The sequence below is a fragment of the Lissotriton helveticus genome, chromosome 8, assembly GCF_964261635.1.
Source record: "Lissotriton helveticus chromosome 8, aLisHel1.1, whole genome shotgun sequence".
NCBI lineage: Eukaryota > Metazoa > Chordata > Amphibia > Caudata > Salamandridae > Lissotriton > Lissotriton helveticus.
In genome coordinates, this window is record NC_136069.1 from 407,104,164 (window position 1) to 407,117,950 (window position 13,787).

The window sequence follows — 13,787 nt, forward strand, 5'->3', positions numbered from 1 at the left end:
ACGTGTCCATAACTTTTTGCCCTTAAAAATTGTGCATCATTTTCACAGGTGTATCTTAATTCATGTTTCTCAGTGTGTCCACTAGGGCCTTTTTGTCATATGCACCGCAATTCTACCCAAGTCCTAGTGATTTAGTTGCGTCAACCCCATCTTTTGTAACGAGATGTCTTAGACAGCTAAGTGGAGAGCAAACATAGGCCTGCAAGACCTGAAGAGAACCCGCTCCATCCCCGCCGCTTCTCTCATGCTGGTTAAAAGCATGAGAGCAGTGTCTGGATTGGTTAGGGGAGCTCTTCATGCCACAGACTGCAGAAGACACTGAGAAGGACGCGCATCTCGTGAGTACCATTATATTTTATTAATTACAAATGTTAGTGTGATGCATGTCATTGTAGTGATTTAGTTTGTGTTTATGTTATGTATGCTTGTTGTTATATTTTAGGCTTTTAGGGGAGGGGTTGTTTAACTTTGTTTTTTGGGAAGCAGTGGGCACTTCGCGCGCCTCTACACTTTCAAAGTTTACCAGCCGCCCCTGGCTGCAATCTCAAGGTCAAGAAGGAACCACAATTTTGGTCTGAATCAAAGGAAATTTCTAAATAATTAGAATTTACCTCTTTAGCAACTAGTACTCCTTAAATAAAACTTGAGTTTTAACACACTTGTGTCCTCTAATCAAAGTTAAAGACTTAGGGGCCTATTATGATGGCAGACGGACCTGAGTCCGTCCGCCACCCCGGAGTAGGAGGGACCGTCCGCAGGGGCAGCGGCGGTCCCTCCGTGCAAATTAGGATGTGACCACCACCCTGGCGGTCACATCCTGTATTTTTAACATTGCGGCGAGTGCTGCTTGAAGCAACACCCGCCGCAATGTTAAAAATGTAAGCTGTGCATTTGCATGCACAAAGCGGCAGGCACCGCGCGGTGCCTGCCACTTTGTGCACGCAAATGCAGGGGGGTTACATAGGTACCCCCCATGTGCACCCCCCAGCCCCCTTCACCCCTGGGGGCCCGCAATGGGCCCCCAAACAAAAATATGTATGCCTTTGCACGGCGGAAATGCCGCCGTGTAAAGGCATAGTACTCCAGACGTCCTAATATGGCTGGCGGTGTCTGATAGACACCGCCAGCCATGTTAGTGTTTTTCTGCCGCAGTCGGAAGGCGACCGCGGCGGAAAAGCTGCGGGCGGAATTCAAGACCCATCAGCCATCCTAATTTGGCGGTGGGTCTTTGGAGGCTCCGCAGCAGTTTTCCCGCATCCTCCGGGCCGGCGGTGGCTTCCGCCAGCCCGGAGGATGCGGGAAAACCGCGATCATAATCGGCCCCTAAGTGTGGTGTACCATCAGATCTAGATACCTCATGAAAGCAGACAAAGCATCCATCAACGTTTGCATGCATCATCCACATATAATAATGAATGGATAGGGCAATTATCTACTTTTGGCACGTCCTTACCATTTCACCATAAATCCCAGACTCATTAATATGAATTAAAAACAAAAACCAGGCAAAAATACAACCCTGGTGTACATCCCGATTAAAGCTAATCAACTGAAACACTTTCTATTAGGACCATATTGAATCCTCACAGAGGTGGCCCAATGCAGGTGCCTCTAGAAAGTGACGAGTGCCTTTTCTAGTGCCATAATTTCCAACACGGACCATAGTTTTGATCAATGTACAGTACTCAATGCTCTTGAAAGGTCCATGAACCCTAGATGTGAGGCACCTTTCTTTGCATACTTCCTTATCAAGAGGCACAAGTTTAAAAATTGCTTCACTGTACCAACAGCTGGCCTGAAACCAAATTATGCATGGAACAAAATACTGTTACCCTGTGCCCATGCTTTCAATCTAGAAAGGACCCAACATTTTTTTTATAGTAGAATCCAATAAAGATATTGGACAGTAGCAACTTGGCTGATTCGTATCTCCTTCTTAAAAATAGGTACGATGGTTGCCCTTTGCCACAATGGAATTAGTGGGCCCACAATCCTGTATCACGTTTGTAAGTAAAGGGGCCCAAAACTTGGTGCTCTCTTTAAATATGTCCAAGGGACCCCATCTGGCCCAGGGCCTATCCCCATTCAATTTTTATTGTTGACTATTACAATTTCCTCTACACCAATTGAATCAGAGGCAGCCTCAAGATCAACAATTAGGTTCCCGACTTCTCTTAGTGATGGGTGAGAAAGGGAAAACTAATAGAATTCCTTAGAGAAGTGTGAGATCCATGCGTCTTCTGGAATTAGGATTCGACCTTTGGGGCGGAAATTTTGGTAAAAAAGGGTCAATGCACAGTCTCCCAAAACAGTCTTCTGTTTCCAGCACTTCCTTCGGCTTCTAAATCATTGCATGCTGATCTTCTGATTTCCTCTTTTCGGGGCCTTCAAGACTGCCTCATAAGTTTTATGGGCTAGTTTAACACTCTTACTATTTCACAGGGAACAGTTGAGAGCTATCTTAAGATATATGTAGGCGGCAGAGCAGGCGAAATTAAACCATTGATAAAGTCTTGATTGGCCTGAGTTAGTCACTAAGGTGTATATTCACAAGAATGTGTGATAACTATCGCAAGAGTAGCCTAACACAACTTTCACCATCCCAGCCTATTGCGGGAAATCACCTCTGTGTTAACGTGGAATTCACAACACGGAGGTAGCATGTGATAGACACCAGATAACTCTGCATAAATCAGCGTGAAAACCTACACCGCGCCGCAAAAATGCAAAACGCAAACACAAAAAAGCATGCAATGAGGCCAATCGCGGGCCAAAAATCTGAGTAAACTAGCCACAAGCCTGCTAATCCCACACCTTAGGCAGGAAAATGCACCATAAAAGAGAGAAAAGAAAAGCATTTTAAACTGCGTAGCACCATGGATGCACACGGACCGAGTGCAGAGCACAAGCTGAACCCCACAAGCCCCAGTGAGGACCAGCAAGGAACCCGGTGCTCAGGGAAGGGCAAGGACAAGAGGAAGAGGAAGATGGGGTTCAGTCCGCAGGAAGACCGGACCATCGTCACGGAGGTCACGGTACACTACCAACAACTGGTCGGCACCTCCACTGGGGCACTGGAAACCCAAAACGGAAAGGGAGGCCATTGTCAACAACGTCAATGCAGTCGGAGTGGCGAGGAGGACACCGGAGGAGGTCAAGAGGCGCTGGCATTAAGTGCACAGCCAACCCAAGATCGCCGCCAACAGGAAGGCAGCAAGGGCGACTGGAGGTGGGAGTCTTGCAACACAGGTGGTGACTGATGAGCTGAAGGAAATGGTGGCGACAGTTAGCAGTGTGGAGACGGTGGCAGGAATTGGGGGCCTGCACACAGCACGATACGACCTGACCCAACAGCAACAGGGTAACGACGGGGGGGGGGGGAAGGGCACAATGGCACACATGCACGAATATGTGTAGCACACTGCACCCCCACAATGATCGTGGAACATGTCACTGAGAGCCTTGACACACTGCAGCACACATAGAAACGCCAATTAGTCCCCCGTCCACAATGTGCACAGAGGGCCCTCCCCCCCAAGATCCCCAACATCACAATGTAGGGACGAAGCTCTTTGTGGCACATGAGTGGACAATGAAATGAGCACACCACACACTTAGACACCAGTGGGGTGACATGGACTTTATTGGGATGTACGTGGCAGTACGGACGAGGCAACGGCCACAACAGGCACGGACATGCTAACGACACTTGCACGCAGCATGGGTACATGTTGAGGTTCAGACATTGTTTTTCTTGAAATGTATGAAGATCATCACGGATGGCAATGCTCCCAGCCCACCTTGCCATGCTAGATGAGTCACGTGTTGTTTGGCGTCTGCCCATTGTCCCGTGTGAGGGGGCACACTGCCCATGGGATCTGCATGGTGTTCTGCCACCGGGGTGCACATTTTGTCTGCTCTGCTGACAGTGCTCAGGTGAAAGGGTCCGACATGTTCACATGTCGTGCCACAGTGCTGTATGTGTGCTATCCCCCAGCAGTGGGTCCACATTGGCAATGTTGCTAAACGAAGCTGTGTTGCTACAACCATGGACCTACCTCACCTTGCACAGGTGTGTGTGTACACACACGTTGTTACACGCACATGCATCCAGGGATCGGACGAAGGCAGATGTGTCCTCTGTTGTGGTAGCACTTGTGAGCAATCCCCACGTAGCAACATGTTGTTGGGACCTGTGTTGTGGGTGACAGTCAGATGTGGCTGCAGGGATGTAGTTACTCGTCCATGAATGCCCGCGCAGCTTCAAATGCAATGTGTTCCAGTAGTACGTCGTTGTTGTATTGAAGGAACACCAGGGTGAGCCAATACATTAACTGGTCTGGGCAGGTGTGCTCAGCACACGAATGTTCACCAATCCGCAATACAGTCCAATAGGGTAGCGCCTGGATATGGTCACTGCACACGAGGAATTGTGCAATCTCCCATGCACAACTACCAATGCACACGCAGGATGTCAAGGCATCCCATGCTCGGCTGTCTCGGTTACACTCCTGTTCGTGTTCCAACAGGGGGCGCACACTCAAGTCATCATCCAATTCATCTTGTGTTGGTAGGCAGACTTCCATAGGACACTCGAATGTGCATGTTCGGCAGTGGAACCAGCAGCATGCGTGCACGGTAGTGTCCCACGTGACTAGGTTGTGCATGTGCCTGGTATGGCCTGCCATTACCTTGGTGCATCTCTTAGAACCCGCAATCTTCAATGCTGTGGCAGTTGTGTGGAGGATAAGCCACCGCCCTCAGCAATTGTTCGAATGTGTGTGCAACGTTGGGCAGCATGGGGTGCTGTTCCCGTGTGAGTCAAGGCCATCCCATGCGGGGGTACCTCAGGCAGGGGCTTTGGTTTGTGGGGTGTGGATGAGTCGGAGAGTTCTTTTGCGCAATGCGTGGTGTGGGAGTCGTCCGCATCTGCCATGGCATCTCTCTCAGGGTGTTCCAGGTGCTTTCTGGACCAATGTCAGAGGTGAAGGTGTCGTCCCCGCCTTCTGCATTCGGATACTGGAGCTTTCATCCTGGAGGTTTGTTTGACTACTTCTTGCGTTTACAGAATGTGATGTGGCTTTGTGGCTGCGATTGGACAAGGCCTTGGGCTCATGGTGTATGGATGGCCATACACACACACGTTGCATGTGGTGCCAGGTGCCCTGCAAGGCCTTGCACTGCTTGTGCGGTCTCACTCAGTCTCTCTCCCTCGCTCTCTCGCTTTCTTTCCTTTGTTGGACACATGGCACACCTTCTTCTGTTGTATTTCGTCTTCCAGGCTGTGTCCTACGGATTGTCCAGTGTGGACCCGCTAGGACTCACCTGAATGGTTGTGTATTATTTTTGTTTGCATGGTGTTTTGTGTTGGTGATTGCATTGATGTATGACTGGTTCTCCATTTTCTTGCCAGGCATGTATGTGGACTTTCCTGCTTGTGCGACCTGAGGCAACATATTTGTTTTGTGATTTGTGTTGTTGGTGTGCAATGTCTTGGTCCGTGGTCCGGGTTTGGGGGTGGGCCCGGGGGGGTTGAGGGAATGTTGCGGGCCTGGGTGTGGTGTCGGTGGGTGTTGAGGCCCTCTTGGGTGTCCGTGCTGCATGTTCAGTTGCTCCATGGCATCTCTTTGTCTTCAGGTGTGGCTGTGGGCTGTGCTCCCTTTTGTGGTGCAGACTGTGGTCCGACTTTGCACCAGGTCAGAGCAGGTGTAGAATTCCTGCTGCTAACACGCCTGGTAGCGTGTTTTGTGTTCGTATCACAGATCTGTCTGGTCGTTGCGAATGTTGAGGTGTGGTATTGTCGCGGCTTTTGTCATTCGAACGCCTCATCTGCATCTCATTAGCGGTAGTTGCGGGGGTCTTCTGTAACGTTGTTTTTTGCGGCTTCTATCGCTGGTAAACTGGTGCTGTGGGCTGTTAGCACCAGCTTGTGAATGGTGGGGTAAATTTATCATGACTTTGGCTGGGATAAAGTGCAGTTAATTCTGTGATGGCTCCTTGTGAATATGCACCAAAGTCTTTGAGAGAAAGACTGACATAACACTACAAAACTATGTATTATGGTGCTTTCAAGGGAACCTATCGACAAATAGTCAGCTAGCGCTTCCTTATTTTTTAATGTGAAGTTTTCAACAAATATGGCCAGATCAACAGTGTCCCATTTAATTCTCATGCCCTTATTAGAGGAATAATCAATTTCTCCCACTTCATTTATTCTGCTCCCACTCTCCCAATTTTAATGTATACACAGGTCAAAGGGAAGTTGATCACTGGGACAATTAACAATTTCTTTAAAATCAGAGGTGAGTGGGCAAAACTCTTTTCTTAACAACATAAAATCAATAGCAGTAAAGTTGCCCATGCTGGTGTCAGTTGGTATCTCAGGGTCGGGTACTGGAACGATATCACTTGCAAAAATCATATCATTTTTGCCAATCAGTCTAATTAGTACATCACCATATAAAGCATGCTTTGAATATATATATATATATATATATATATATATATATATATATATATATATATATATATATATATATACATATTCTGTGTGCATGAATAACTACTTTTATGCTGTGTTCATTCATGGAGTTCCAGGAAGTGCCAAAAGGATATCATATATTCATACTTATGCACAAGAGATATCTTCCCAGTTCATGGAAAGAAAGTTCAGCCACTGGTACTGCAGTTAGCAATCCACATGTTATTGGCAAACGAAGATAACGCGTTTCAACTCCAAGGAGTCTTAGTCACATATATATGCAGTTGTTACCTCAGGTCCTTATCAGCGTAGTGACTTACAGTTAAATACTGCTGTTGTAGACGTTGCCACTCCTTGAGAGAATAAACGTTGGTTGGCAAACATGAAACTGCTTTCATATCGTATCCATGCTAAATACACTCTTTGAATGGGTTGTGTTAAAGGTTTGTAAACAGAAGTTTCAAGGGCATTAACAAAGCAATGAATGCTTCATTTCAGGGCGTCAAGCGTTGATATTTATGTAAGATATTTATTTAATCACCTTTCTATAACCTCAAATAGAATTTTCTGTGTCTCATCAGGTCTGAACATGTATTCTTTATCTCTTTTACGAGTGTGTTACAGTCAAGAAAAGCCTGCTGTGACCATGAACACTGCACCACGCGCTACTGGCACTGAGAGTTGGGTAAGAAGGGAGGTGTTGTGTAACAAAGTCATGTGGGACTTCATGTTGTCTTGGGAATCTCCTGAGTTACACAATACACAGTGAAGTCATTCGGCCACCCACGCCCTCCTGCTGTAAAGCATAAATTCACAAAATATGTTGATATTTTGGCTTCCGGCTTTGGGAGAAAAGGTATATACAGACAATCAAGACATGGATACTGATTCACAAAGGTAGACTTACACTTTGGTGCAAGTTTACTATTTTTAGTATTCACAAACTATTAAAGTTTAATTTTATTAAGAGTAATTTTACGACTTTGGAGACTCCAAAGTTGTGGCAGAGAACTCTGCACATAAATAGATAAGACAGGTGTAGCTTTTTAGGTCTCGCGACCTATCGATGCGCGCATGCGCATCGAGCGGAGCGAGAATTCAAGCGGCGAAAACATCATGAAACCACCAGCTTTTTGCTGGCGTTTTCATGGCGTTTTCATGCAGTTCATGTGAACCACGTGTTCAAACATGAACGCGCATCAGCCTACCTCCATTTGCCGCACAGCACATCAAAGGGCTTCGCCCAGCGTGCGCTCTGCGGCTTCTCCTCCCCTAATTAGTCATTTTCGCCGCTCCCCTGCCCGCCGTCTCGCATTTCTCCTCGCCCCTCCCCTTCTCTTCCTTCCTTTCCCGGCGCACGCATTTTTTTTTTACAAGCATTTCTCCTCCCTCCTCCCCCTCTACAAGACATGCACGTCACAAAGAAACACGTGCATGCACAAGAGCACACTTTTAGCTCATTGGCAACATTTTTCGTCCGCCTGCTTGCACTTGTTGTGTTTCTCTTTCATCAGGCCATGCACTTTGGGACCTTTAACAATATCTATGCAGCCTGCGGCCAGCTGACATTCACTACTGAACTCTCGGAATTTTGAACCAACGAATCAATGAGCAGTCAGTAGCTCTCGCACCAAGACTAAACCACTTTATGAACATCATTTTTTATAAATTAAAATCGCTAAACGCCGGCAGCCCATTTCCACACTCTGCCGTCTCACGCCTGAGAGCACTGCTTGGCTTTGCCTAGTCATCCTTCCCACCCCCTCACAGCACAGCGCAGTCTACAAGCACCCGAGATTCTCCATTCGAGCGCAGCGCCCCACCCACCAAGACGCATGTTTACATTTAACGAATACCCCAACCAGTGAAGTGTCATGGCTGAACACGGGCGGCATTGCGATACGTGCAGTTACACCAAGAAGCAAAACAAGCATTGGCATAGCCAATAGGTCTCGCTTGTAGGACCTTATAAGTATTTAGTTACAAGGATATTGTGCTGCAAAACAAAATACTTATAAGGTCCCACAAGCGAGACCTATTGGCTATGCCAATGCTTTTTGTATGTTGTGTCTCCGCAAGGAGTGCGGAGTCTCTGCAGTCAGAAATTTACCATTACCGATATTAAACTACTACTTTGTAAATACCACCAAAAAAAGTAAACTTACTCAAAAGTGAAAGATTTTCTATTGTGAGTCAGGCCATGTAAATTCACCATTATTTAAAAGTATTGAAAAACAAAATCTCCATTGTTTTCAATTGATTTGTAAATACTTTTTTCGCATGTTTCTGAGAAAGTCAATCTTACTGTTTAAGTGTAAAAGGACATTAAATCATAACCTTCAACCAGAACCAAGGAGCAATTGTCTCACTTTGGCCCCGATTATAAGTGGGTCGGATCAGGGTAAGGTGTTTACCATAGCCAATAAATACCATTCCCTTGGGTAAGGTGTTTATTGGCTATGGTAAATACCCCTATTCCATCTCTTTCAATTGGAAAGGAGGCATAACAAGCAAAATCAGTATCCGAAGCACCCCATTCCCCAGATCTTTTCTCCGGGTACTTTCCCTTGATGAATTTCGAAAGACTTCACATGACATAATCGATCAGGGGAAAAGAGCGGGAATGTATTCGCACAGCTCGTCAGGTCTGTGCCAACTCTGGCTTGCACAGGGACAGAACTTAAATGCCAGCTTGTAATTATTGTCTGTGTCTGTAATAGGGCACGTGACTCGGTGCTTGTGTATGGTATTTGCTGTGAGTCTAATTAACCATTCTCTGGGGGAGGTACGGATCTCTCAACCAGAATGGGACAACAGTGGATGATGTTAATATCAGAAAACATTAAGGTGGTGACAAATGATCTGGTAGGAACCAACATTGCACATAGGTGAATACATTATATGTAAATATATGTTCAAAATAAAATATAGTATAACAATGAGTTTGGTGACTGGTCACAGCATTTGAAATTGTTACTGCAAAATCATTGTATCATTTTAATATTTAGGGAGTCCTTTTATCTTTCTGAGGTTAGTGCAGCATTCCAAACTTCTCAACCAAAAATCTAGTACAAAATTCCAGTATACGAAAGCAATTATGGGCTTACAATAAATACAACTCATCTATAGTATAAAATACCAGAAAGAATGAAAAAATGGTGAGCACTTAATTACTTTAACCTTTTTATGAAGCACACCAGGGTTCTAAATGCTATGTCAATTGAAGCACTATTGTCTTCTTCTAACATACAGATGTAACACACTCTGCTGAGCACTTGCCCACCTTGCAACCATCTGGAGGAGGCATAATGAGGGGAATAACAATTAACAGATCTTATTACTGGGCTTCAAGTGTGTAATAATAGTATTATTGCCCCTGTTCAGGCGGTTAACAGTTGCTAAAAACCTGTGCCATGGGCATTAATCATTCCTAATACCTGCTCCACAATTATAGGACAGTGCAGATGGCTACGGGTGGCTGTGGAGAATTTGATGGTGATCTTGCTCTTGCTTAGCGTTGTTATCTCAGATAATAAAGTTTAATTGTGTTAAATTCTATGTATCTGTAAGTCCACATAGTTCTCTTATGGAATGTAAAATAAACAAGGTGGTGTGTTCCATGTGACCGGTGGGAGTTTTCTGCTGTCGGAATCTTGTGCACTAGGACGTTCTTCCTACTTAACTACAATGAATAATATCCACCATTTCTGGAGCAAGTGCCTTCTTCTCACATTTCACTGTTGAACTGAGTCACACTGGTTGCAGCCAGAGGGGAAGCGAAGGACAGAACTGGGATAGATGAAGTGACCTTGCCCAAGGGTCTGCAAAGCATTTTTCTCGCTGACCCAACGCTTAACTCCTTTAATTCCAAACCTAAAATGTACTACACCTCCCTACTTTCATGTGGCCCCTCTAGATGAAAATAGCTTTGCGGCCTGTTACATCTCCTTTGTCACATGACTGGTACCTCACAAAATACCTAAGAAAACACCTTTAGTCACTGCCTCTGAATCCAGTGAACCTTTCTCTCAACAACATCATCCTTCTCCCGCCTCCCAAGTCCAATACAGAGTCTATCGTGAACACGCCTGTGGTCCTCCTGACCTATAATGACTGACGTAACTGCTGTAATAAACTTACAATGACACAATAGCCACCCCCTCGCACGAATACTGGTTTTCATACTCAATCCAGAACCAAGTTCCTAAGCTCCATTGTTCTATGTGTTCTGCACAGTATTTCTGTTAAATATAGATAGCAGATAAAATACTAAGAGTAGAATCTAGTTCTACAGATCTTTGATGTGTCCCAAATGGATGGTGCATGTGCTGTAGATATTTGCCGTTTTTGATTTTGTTCCATAGGCGTGAAGGATCGTTAGATTGCCTGGCAAGATCTGTTTACTGCCAAGGTGCTAATGTATATTAGCCATAAGGCAAATCTGAAACGGATTCCTAACCGGTATATTCTTTTGGTACTCAGCAGTGTTGCTGCAGAGTAATTTGCCTGTTCAGTGGCTTAAGTTTTGTGAGCATTAAGTACTGAAGGGGTCTGACCAGGGCTGTTTACATGTTGTGATGCGCTGTTACATGTGAAGTAAGATGTACTGTTGAAGAGGCTTCATTCAGCCAACCTTATAGTTTCGGTGTGAAGTGGTGTGCTGCATATGAAGGTTTTGTGTGGTCTGTGTGAGATGCGGCTATGTGGGAGGTAGTTTTTTATGCAGTAATGATTTGCTGACTACAAATCCTAATGTGAGCCAGTGGTTGCCAGTGTTGGGCACTGGCGATTATTTTGGAGACCATCATTTATTTTTCATCAACAGACACTGTCACAGAAGAAGGCAGAAAAGGAAGAAAGGCAATGGAGGAGAAAGATAGTAAAAAAAAAATGAGAAGTGAAGAAGGAAGAAAAAGAACCTTCAATATTGAGATAAGGAGAGAGAGGAAGTGTATTGTGGTGGAAAAATTAGGCTTAAGGTGGAACCAAGGTTGAGCAGACTTGGTATGCGCCTATGCGGCAACCCCAAAATACATGCGTGCCAGCAGCAGGCTCCCGAGAAACGTTGGCACCCTGCGCTTTATTATTTGTAACAAATTAATCAAAGCACTGACTTTAGTGCTGTATTGTACTAGTGATGCTGGATGCACTGTCTTACGTGATGATTTGGCCCTTTCAAAGATGTTTGTTAAATCAACAGAATGTTCCCCTTTTTTTGTACTATACACTAGGTAGCCTGAGTAACTATCATCAGGACTCAGCGTATACCAGTTAGTTGGACAACTATTTAAAAAAAAGTCTACAAATGCACGAGAAATCTTGATTTTTGATGATCACCGTAATGCCTTTTCAACAACCTTTCAGAATGCTGCATGTGGTTTCTGAATTTAAAAGACTCGCATTTATTTTTTAACCGTTTTAAATGCATTTGCTATGGTGAGTTCTGGCTGGAGAAAGGGTTATATTTGGGAGTCTTTACTAAGGGAGATACCTCTTCATTTTAATTTTTAAATTGAGTGTAATTTCGAAGCATTTCGCCTACATGATTCCATTTCAAGTGTGTTTTTCTGCAGGGGAAGAATGGCCAGCTTGTGCTCGCTCGTTCGAAGGAGGGATGAATGGGCCCTTTCACAAGTCTTACAAGAGGTTTCTGGTACTGCTTCGTAACTTAAGATGGGTTTCAGTGGTAGCTGCAAGGTTCACGTGGAAGAGACTCCTCTAGGGAGACAAACAGAACTCTCACAAATCGATGGCTAGAAACTGGGAGTTAAGGAAATGACAATCAAGTAAATAGAGCAGCAACTATTCAAAGCGATACGAAATTTGATGGTGAATAAATAAATATAATGTGTTTTAGTCTGTGAAACAAATACTGCTGCAATTATATGGTCAGAGACTGGGCTGGACCATGTTAAGTAAGAGCAGCCCTTTTATCATCCCTATTCTCGAATGCCTCATCTAATGTTTAAAGTTGCTGTGTCCTTGCATTACCTAATTTACTTAGCTTCCACAGACTTCAATCTTTGTTCAAATCCTTCGTCATGGTGTTAGAATGTGTTTAGCTTCACAGTGGTGCAGGGTGCACCTTTTCTTTAGGGCTCTGGAGCCTCTCTTGAGAAGTATACAATATAAAAGCTCAGCTCAAACTTTAAAAGACTGAAAAAAGGAACAGTGACCTCGAATAATGCTTCCCCCTCACTTCTTTCAGGGTCTAAAAAAGATGGCATCCCGCCATTTACTAAACTAGTAAACCATTTGCCTATCTTAGATTACCACATTTCAAATGGAGAGGGGGGGGGGGACATGAATGGGTAGAGAAGTGAGATAATGTGAAAAGTGGGGCAATTCAATCAGGACTTGCAGTTATGGTCAATGTACTGGTTGCAAGCCGCAGCAAGGAGGCTTTGAGGAGTAACAGCGACAAAAGAGATGGCAATACAACAGATGTCCATGGCGAATGGGAGATATAAATCAGTAAGATGAAGCGATACGGAACATGGGCATCAAATAGATGAGTCTTTCCATTCATAAGCCTCATGCTTGAGCAGAAGGCTAACAGAATAATCTATATTACTCTGGTGTTGTGAAGGGTAAAGAAGATCAATGGAGGAGTGAAACATTGCTAAGTTTGAAAAATAAAAGTCTGTAGAGAATGTCACTATTATTCAAGATGCCTCTCGACTGGGCAATAAAAAGTCTGTGGCTAAGGAATGACTGCACGTTGAGCTTGAGAATCTCTGTGATCACGAGCTGTGCTGTTTAACTCCACATTTCCAAGTTCTGGTAGATTTGAAACTGAATCATAAATATTTTTCAGTAATGCATATGACCAACATGAGGAATGAATCTTTATCAGGGGAATACAGTAAGCAGTAAAGTCAGTCTGGTAATCCTGGGAGTCAGGAGGACGTATATGGCTTTAGGCCAGTGGAGATATTTATTTAGGCCTAAAATACAGAGGGATCTCACCGTAGGAGGGCATGGAAGCTACTACGGTGATATATTATAGGTTTCTGAAGATAAGCAAATAACCCAATTGGTTTGAAATTATTTATGTCTTAGATACAATGATGACCTCAGAGAGTGGCTGCCCTCCAAAGTACATGAGTCATGGTCTAATAGCTATCAAGCTGACTAAGTTCTACTCTTAGTTTTTCCAGTTTAACAGACGTCTGCTGCTGGGAAAATGGCGTCTTTACACTATTTGCCTTGTGTGTCAAAATTAGGAGTCCTTAGCCAAGGTTGGCAACAGTATGTCATGTCATGTTTTTTATTACCCATTCGATTAGTTCAAAACATTGCAGTA

The 13,787-nt window shown here is 44.5% G+C and overlaps 1 protein-coding gene across 1 annotated transcript in view; it reads right to left on the reverse strand.

Annotated features, from left to right (window-relative positions):
• Window positions 1–13,787, reverse strand: part of STOML3 (stomatin like 3) — a 135,457-nt gene that overhangs the window by 71,537 nt on the left and 50,133 nt on the right. The gene's annotated exons all lie outside the window — the stretch shown is intronic.